Source organism: Ranitomeya variabilis, chromosome 3 (assembly GCF_051348905.1).
Source record: "Ranitomeya variabilis isolate aRanVar5 chromosome 3, aRanVar5.hap1, whole genome shotgun sequence".
NCBI classification, from domain to species: Eukaryota; Metazoa; Chordata; class Amphibia; order Anura; family Dendrobatidae; genus Ranitomeya; species Ranitomeya variabilis.
In genome coordinates this window covers 226,381,326-226,389,890 of record NC_135234.1, presented here as the reverse complement: position 1 = coordinate 226,389,890, position 8,565 = coordinate 226,381,326, and the positions used below count along the sequence as shown (strand labels likewise).

General features: G+C 38.5%; 1 pseudogene; it reads right to left on the bottom strand.

Annotated features, from left to right (window-relative positions):
* Positions 1–972: 972 nt before the first annotated feature.
* On the bottom strand, positions 973–7,661 carry LOC143818096 (olfactory receptor class A-like protein 1; annotated as a pseudogene).
* Between the last annotated feature and the right edge of the window lie 904 nt (positions 7,662–8,565).

The following is an 8,565-nucleotide window of genomic DNA, read 5'->3' as shown; positions in this document are numbered from 1 at the left end:
TACATACTTAGGCTGATATCCGGTTCATGCAGCATTACAGGAACACCCGATTCTTACATTATGGCTGGTCCGACAACTAAAGCAATTGTTACCATCCACCTTCCGTGTCTCCTCTTTTCCTCATAGATTGTAAGCTTGCGAGCAGGGCCCTCATTTCTCTTGGTATCTGTTTTGATCTCTGTTTATTGTTATGCTGTAACGTCTATTGTATGTACAAGTCCCCTCTAAAATGTAAAGTGCTGCAGAATATGTCGGCACTATAGAAATAAAAAAATTATTATTATTATTATTATTATTAATGTTGACTGGTTTAGTCCACATTAGTTTGGTATGTATGGGCACCTTCTAATAGGTGGCCCAAAAATCACTATATAATTTTAAAATATACTAACTTATTTGCTATTGCATTTTTTTTAAAAAAATTTCAGGTTATTTATATATAATCCTTGGAAAATAGTTATGGATAAATTCACAACAAAGCAACAAGTAAAAGTAAAGTAATTTAATATATAAAATTAACAATAAATTGTGTTTACATTTATCATTTTCAATAACAACCAAAGGCGATCCCATCAGCTGGGCATGTCCTGAAGCTCACTGCAGAGGATTCTAAGGATTTTTAATTTATTTCCGTACAGGATACAGGAAGCGCAGAAATTGAATACAGCAGGTTACACTATTCTACATATTTTCAAAAGTTGTCCTGTTTAGTTAAGACATTAGCCATTTTTAAGTGATTTGTGCTCCTGAATTCAAATCTAACGATATTTTTTTAAAAAATTTGGCTCTTGTTTGTATGATATCAAATAATTTAACTTTTACTGCTACATATAATTAATGGATAAAAGTTTTAGTACTTTGAAACATTATTTTTGCAAATATATACAGAATATTTTGTTATGCTAATTTTCTGATTGTTTTAGAGGAAACTTAGCAACATTTGAAATAACTAAAACTAAACATGGCTAAACATTATTGCAAATTATAAACAGTTACAGAAATTGCACTACAAAATTTGTTCCTGATTCAGTGGCAACTCTTTCTTGCTTGTCTATTGCACTCCTGCATTGGATCAACCCTTACAATTTCCCAACAGTAATCTTCAAGCATTGATGGATTCCATTTTCCTTGATATCTTTTCTTCATAGCCGCAACGTCTTGATGAAATCTCTCATCATTCTCAGCGCTCCCTGCTCTGCAGTTTGGTGGGAAAAATTTTAGACATGAGTGTAAGAATCTTTAAGGACATGTTACAGCCAAGATCTTTATATGTTTTGAGGAGATTTTCCAGTAACTCTTCATAGTTATCTGCCCATGAGTTTCCAAAAAAATTAGTTACCATTAATGCGAATGCTGCACATTCAGCCTTTCCCTTGCCCTGAAACAAATGGAGAAACTCCTCATCTTTAAGAAGCTTACAAATCTGTTTAATCTCTGGCTGAAGTAAATATCAGAGGGGCCAGTCTCTTTTTTTGTAGTGATATTTTCCTGCACGACTATCCCACTCACACAGAAGGCAGAAGTACTTTGTGTATCCAGCCTGGAGATGGCAACCAACTTTAAGTCACCACAGAGGGGCCAAAAATTTTTGTTTATAATTCAGGCACCTCAACAGTTGTTTCATGTTGTCATAGGTTTCTTTCATATGGACTGCATGACCAACTGGAATTGAAGGTAGCACACTATGAAGCAAGACGATGATGATGACTTAGCTTCAATTAAACTTTTGATGTTGTTGCATGCCACAAGATCACTCTCCATGAAGAAGCATTGGACCAGATCTTTATCACTGTTGTGGAACAAAAAAATCCGAACATCGCCCTCTGCTGTAGCCTGGAACCTCAAAGCTCAGCCTGGCTCTTGGGCAGATCCAAATCTCTAACAAGATCACTCAGTTTTTGTGTTATAAGTTGTGGTTCAGTTGAACTTGCTGACAGAAAGTTGGTGTCATAAGAGGAAGATGCTTCATGACACATAGAGCCCTCTTCTTTATCACTTGATTCAACTGAAAATGTTTCTTCTGCTTTTGGAACCAGCAGTTCTTCTGTATATGGTACTGGGCATATGCGTATTGCAATTGGAATGTTTAAATATGGGAAAGTTCACTTCTTCCTTGAAACTCATTTCTTAATTGGGTGCATCATGCAGAAATTGCAATTGGTAGTGTGATTGGTTAGCTTTCTCCATATGATTCGGAATGTAGTATATGTGTGGAGCCCAACTCTTGTCCTGATCCCCTATTATGCAGCCAAAATACAGGTAGTAAGCTTTCCTTATCATGGCAGTCAGGTTTTGCCTTTGTGATGCAAAAGTGACATGTCTGCAATTATAGCAAAAACTATCTGTTTTATTAATGTAAGAGTAAGTCATATCTACAAAAAAAAACATATAAAAACATGCCAATATGCTAAGAAACTAAGCTAAGAAATCCTAAAACTGTATACCCTACACAGAGAATGTATTTATAAAAGTAGGTGATGCAACTGTGATTAGAAATATGAAATCGGAGCTGAATTGGCGTTTTTTGAATGGTCAACCTAAGATGACAGAATACTAGAGGATCAATAGACTAAATACATGATGTAGCAGACTGGTTACTAACTATGCAATAATGATGATGAAATAATAAAGACACCATTTTTCTGTAAGCCTGCATGAAAGGTGTCATAAGTAATTGCAACCTCCTCTGAATCTTGAAAATAAGAGCCAATCAGCAAATTTAAGCATCACATTAGTTTTCACAAAATGAGTTAAGTTCAACTGCTTTTGTCTTTGAACAATTTAACTGTAGAACATTATTATCAGACTCGATTAGATCCAAGATTTTGCAAGTCAAGAAGATAATTTAATTCATAATGTCATTATGGGTGACGAGGCCCCTTTTCATCTAAACAGGCTTGGCAGTAAACAATATATGAGATTTTAGGGAAGAGAAAACATAACAATATTCCATGAGTGTGAGTTGCAACCTATAAAAGTAACAGTTTGGTGTGGTTTAAGTAGATAAAGAGTTTTTGGTCCTTATTTCTTTAAAAATGAGATACAAAATCCTCATAAGGCATATTTTTGGACTGGGGATAATTTCACGAAACTCTGAATTCTATTGGCTTTCACTCCTACCCGATCTTACAGTCATAATCTATAAAACGAAATAAAAATATTTTCTAAGAATTATATTTATTGCTCGTAAAATAATAAATGTGAATTTTTAATGTATACCATAGTTATTCTATTTTTAAGTGGACTTGTGACTATTTGGCTACCCTGTATTTTCACTGATGGTGCATTTAGATATGCTGATTTTAGCCTAGTAATGAGTGCAGACTGGCTTTATACAATTCGATTAGCGCTTGTTTTCTAGCTTGTTTTTATGAGCCATTGAGAAATGATGGCAACACGATAATTAGTAATATGTCACCACGTACTCATACTAGTTACTAGCAGCCCACCCTCTGTGTACACCGTGCGATGTGCTGCCAATAGCAATGATTTTTAATGATTTGTCATAAATGATAGTGTTTTTGCTTATTCATCAGCTTATCACTGGTATGTTTACGTGGGCTGATAATCAGGAACAAACATTCCTCTGAACACTGATCACTCGCCAATACAGGGGAGAACCATGAAAGTGAAAAACCCATTAAAAGAGAGAGATACTAAAACCTTTACAAAAGGGTGTTTATCAAAAATAAGCTAAGAGAAGATTTAATAAATTGTTAAAGTGGTTGTCCACTACTGGACCAAGGTGCAGCATAAAATACACTCTACACTTACTACACTAAAGGTACCTTCACACGAAACGACGCTGCAGCGATAGCGACAACGATGCCGATCGCTGCAGCGTCGCTGTTTGATCGCTGGAGAGCTGTCACACAGACCGCTCTCCAGCGACCAACGATGCCGAGGTCCCCGGGTAACCAGGGTAAACATCGGGTTGCAAAGCGCAGGGCCGCGCTTAGTAACCCGATGTTTACCCTGGTTACCAGCATAAAATGTAAAAAAAACAAACAGTACATACTTACATTCGCGTCCCCCGGCGTCCGCTTCCTGCACTGACTGACTGACTGAGCGCCGGCAGTAGCAGGGCACAGCGGTGACGTCACCGCTGTGCTGTGCTTTCACTTTCACTTTGCGGCGCTCAGTCAGTGTGGGAAGCAGACGGCGGGGGATGCGAATGTAAGTATGTACTGTTTGTTTTTTTTACATTTTACGCTGGTAACCAGGGTAAACATCGGGTTACTAAGTGCGGCCCTGCGCTTAGTAACCCGATGTTTACCCTGGTTACCAGTGTAAAATATCGCTGGTATCATTGCTTTTGCTGTCAAACACAACAATACACGGCGATCGGACGACCAAATAAAGTCCTGAACTTTATTCAGCGACCAGCGACATCACAGCAGGATCCTGATCGCTGCTGCGTGTCAAACTAAACGATATCGCTAGCCAGGACGCTGCAACATCACGGATCGCTAGCGATATCGTTACAAAGTCGTTTCGTGTGAAGGTACCTTTACGTCCCAAACTGGCGCTATTCCTTTGATCACAGTGCTGTTATATATAAGCATCATGACATAAACAATGTCACGTGACCTCTATTTCTATTCAGCAGCTCCTGACTAGCTGCAGCCTTTACTATTGGACTATAGTAATAACCGTCAGAGCTGGCAAATGAAGACAAAACCAACACACATTTAGGATCCAGGAAATTTCAGAAAATTTCTTCAGGCATGAAAAAAATAAGGAGGCACTTGAATAAAAATGTACTGCATGGTCAAGTGGCCAGAAGAAAGTCACTCCAGCACAAATGCCACAAAGTGTCTTGCCTACACTACGCAAAACATTACAGAGACAAGCCTCAAAGCTTCTGGCACAGGGTAATTTGGAGTGATGAGACCAATATTGAACTTTTTGGCCACAACCATAAACGTTACATTTGGATAGAGGTCAACAAGGCCTATGATGAAAGGAACACCATTCCTACTGCAAAGTACAGAGGTGGATCACTGCTGTTTTGGGGATGTGTGAGCTATAAAAACACAGGAAACTTTGTCAAAGTTGAAGGAAAGATGAATGCCTACCTTCTGTATCTTCCCCACTATCCCATAGAATGTAAGTCCGCAAGGACAGGGTTCTCTCCCCTCTGTACCAGTGTGTCACTGTAAACCTGTTTACTGTAAATGATAGCTATAACCCTGTATGTAACCCCTTTCTCATGTACAGCACCATGGAATTAATGGTGCTATATAAATAAATAATAATAATAATAAAATGCGGCACGTCATCATCAAGTACTGGAGGTAAATTTGCACTCATCAGCTTGGAAGCTGCGCATGGGACGTACTTGGACATGACAATGATCCAAATCACAAGGCCAAGTCGATCTGTCATTGGCTACAGCAGAACAAATTGAAGGTTCTGGAGTGGCCATCTAAGTCTCCTCACCTCAATATCATTGAGCCACTCTGGGGAGATCTCAAGCACGCAGTTCAAGCTAGACAGCCCAGTAATTTACAGGAACTGGAGTTTTTTGCCAAGAAGAGTGGGCAGCTTTACCATCTCAGAAAATAAAGAATCTCATCCTCAACTACCACAAAAGACTTAAAGTTGTCATTGATGTTAGAGGGGGCAATACACAGTATTACGAAATGGGGTATGTGAACTTTTGATCAGGGTCATTTGGATGTTTTGGGTTTTCATTATGATATAAAAAGAGAAAACACAGTAGTTTGACAATAAATGGCTTCACCCAACCACTAACCATGAGTGGAGAAAAAGTTTTGGTGTTATCATTCATATTCTCTGAAAAAAGGCCAAGAACACAAAAATTCTGCTGGGGTATGTAAACTTTTGAGCACAACTGTATATAAGGCTAGTTCAAATCTCATTATGGAAACCAGTTCTATAGGCCAATTTATTTTCTGGTTCATAGAGAAAGGGTCCAGCTTAGCAGTCCCCCTTTAGGGTCCTAGGAAGCTATATGAAATAGTATTGTCTTCTGACAACCACCTTAACACCAGATATATTAGTCAGACCAACTGTGCAGTGGCTGGTGTCCACAGCCTACATAACCCTGTTCCAACCACTGAGTAATATAAATTGTATAGTTACATGTTCCCTATAAGCACTGAATAAAGCCACAGTTAAAATTTTGTTATGCCAATAATACCTGTGATAACTAAAAAAACCTAGTTCTTCAGGATCTGTCAAATGTATCTCTTGTACATTTCACATTGAAAATTAAAAGGGTTGTCCACTACTCACACAATCCCTTCTCAATGTGTAGGTTCTCCCAAGTAAAATAATAACATTTGTAATCACCGTTCCAGCGATGTCGGCACTGGCCATCATTGTTATGTTATGCAATGCTTGCAGTCAATCAGAGCTGGCTTCACTCTTCCCCCATGAACATAATTGACATCCAAAGCAAATGATAGCTGTGGCTGTTTTCACTTAATCCACTTGTCTTAATTTGTCGGAAGGAGGGGTGAGTGAAGCTGATTGGCACAGGGATCGCATGACATAACAATGTCACACAATCACTAAGAGAGCCAGTGCTGACACTATTGGGGGGATACATAGGGATGGAGAAGGGCTGTCAGAGTAGTCGACAACCCCTTTAACTTCTGTTTCCGTATAATACAGCGTGCATTTGAATCTCTATAATTGAGTAATGATATGAAAATGTTTATTGCTTGGTATCTTGAGCCTGCTCTATGTGCTCAAGAAATGCCGATTTTTCTGTCAATCCTCTGTCTTCTAAATGGGTTTTTGAATCCTTGGTTTACTTTAGGATTAGTAGCAAAAATTAGATATGGGCTCAGGACTGCATATGAGGCAGCAAGGAATAATCGAGTGTCACTGACATCAGAGCCGACGTTGGACATAGTTATAGTATATATCCACATGCAGTTATCCATGCCAAACAATAGTGCATACATTATGACTAACATAATGACAGCTTTTGAAGCTTTGTACTCAATTGTCTTATTTTGTACTTTGTCTGAACTGCGCTTTCCCTTCATGGCTTTACTATGATTATGGAGAACATATACAATATAGGTACTGGAGAGGATCATTAATCCCACAAATATAATTTCTCAAACCACATATACCAATCCATTAATAATATAGGTTAAATAGTTTAGAAAGTCAACATCACAGTATGCTAGGCGCAATGTGTATGGTGACAGGGTATCATTGGATTGTGCTCGTCCATACAAAATACCAGAGGGGTAAAGTGACATGTTCATTCCTAAAAGCATTGCCAAAATAATTGAAACATTTGGGTTTACTATTTGTTTGAGGTATTTCCACTTTTTTTTGACTGGTGCAATAAGTATACACTGGTGGCAGCTAAGCAAACTGGTCACACAAATCGACATGGCCCTGCTCACTCTAAAAGTGAAGATAAACAATTTGCATTCTCCATCATTCAAGATATCTTCTAATCCAATGGCGTTCAGAGCCTGTAACGTGACACGTGACAGAAGCACAAATATGTTAGCAACTGAGAGTGTCATTAGTATGGTGTTAGTAGGTAAGAGCTTCTTTTCCAAAATCCTAATGTGTAAAAATTTAATCACAATGTAGACATTTCCTGGGATACCAAAAACCACAAGAAGAACAAAAGCATACGATTTTATCAATAAACGAAACTCCATTGTGCATCTGCAGAGGAAGCTGACAATTGTGCAACCTGAAAGAAGAGGAGATTTATTTTTACCATATCATAGTATTCACAGAAAATGTAATGTACCGTATAAAATAACAATTATTTTTATAGTAATAACAATACTAATATTTGTGAGTAAAAAACAAACACCCAAGCATGCGTAAAAAAGGTTGTAAACTTCTACAACAGATACTGTATAGGGTGGGCCATTTATATGGATACATCTAAATAAAATGGGAATGGTTGGTTCCTGTTTGTGACATATTAGCTTTTGGGAGGGGGGAAACAATTCAAGATGGATGGTGACCATGGCAGCCATTTTGAAGTTGGCCATTTCAGATCCAACTTTATTTTTTTCAATGGGAAGAGGGTTATGTGACATCAAACTTATTGAGAATTTCACAATAAAAACAATGGTGTACTTGGTTTTAACGTAACTATTTTTTCATGAGTTATTTACAAGTTTATGACCACTTATAAAATGTGTTCAGAGTGCTGCCCATTGTGTTGGATTGTCAATGCAACCCTCTTCTCCCACTCTTGACACACTGATTCCAGCCCAAAACATTACTCCACCTCCTCCTTGTTGGCGCCTTAGCCGTGTTTTCATGGGGTGTCCATCAACCAGCCATCCTCCACTCCATCCATCTGGACCATCGAGTGTTGCATGGCACTCATCGGTGAACAAAACAGTTTGGAAGTCAGTCTTCATGTATCGTTTGGCCCACTGGAGCTGTTTCTGCTTGTGTGCAGTGGATAGAGGTGGTCGACAGGATGGCTTACGCACCTCTGAAGGACCCTGCATCTTGTTGTTCTGGGGACATTGGAGGCACCAGCAGCATCAAAAACTTTTCTTCTGCTATGACCAGGCATTTTTGCAGCTGCTCTTTTAA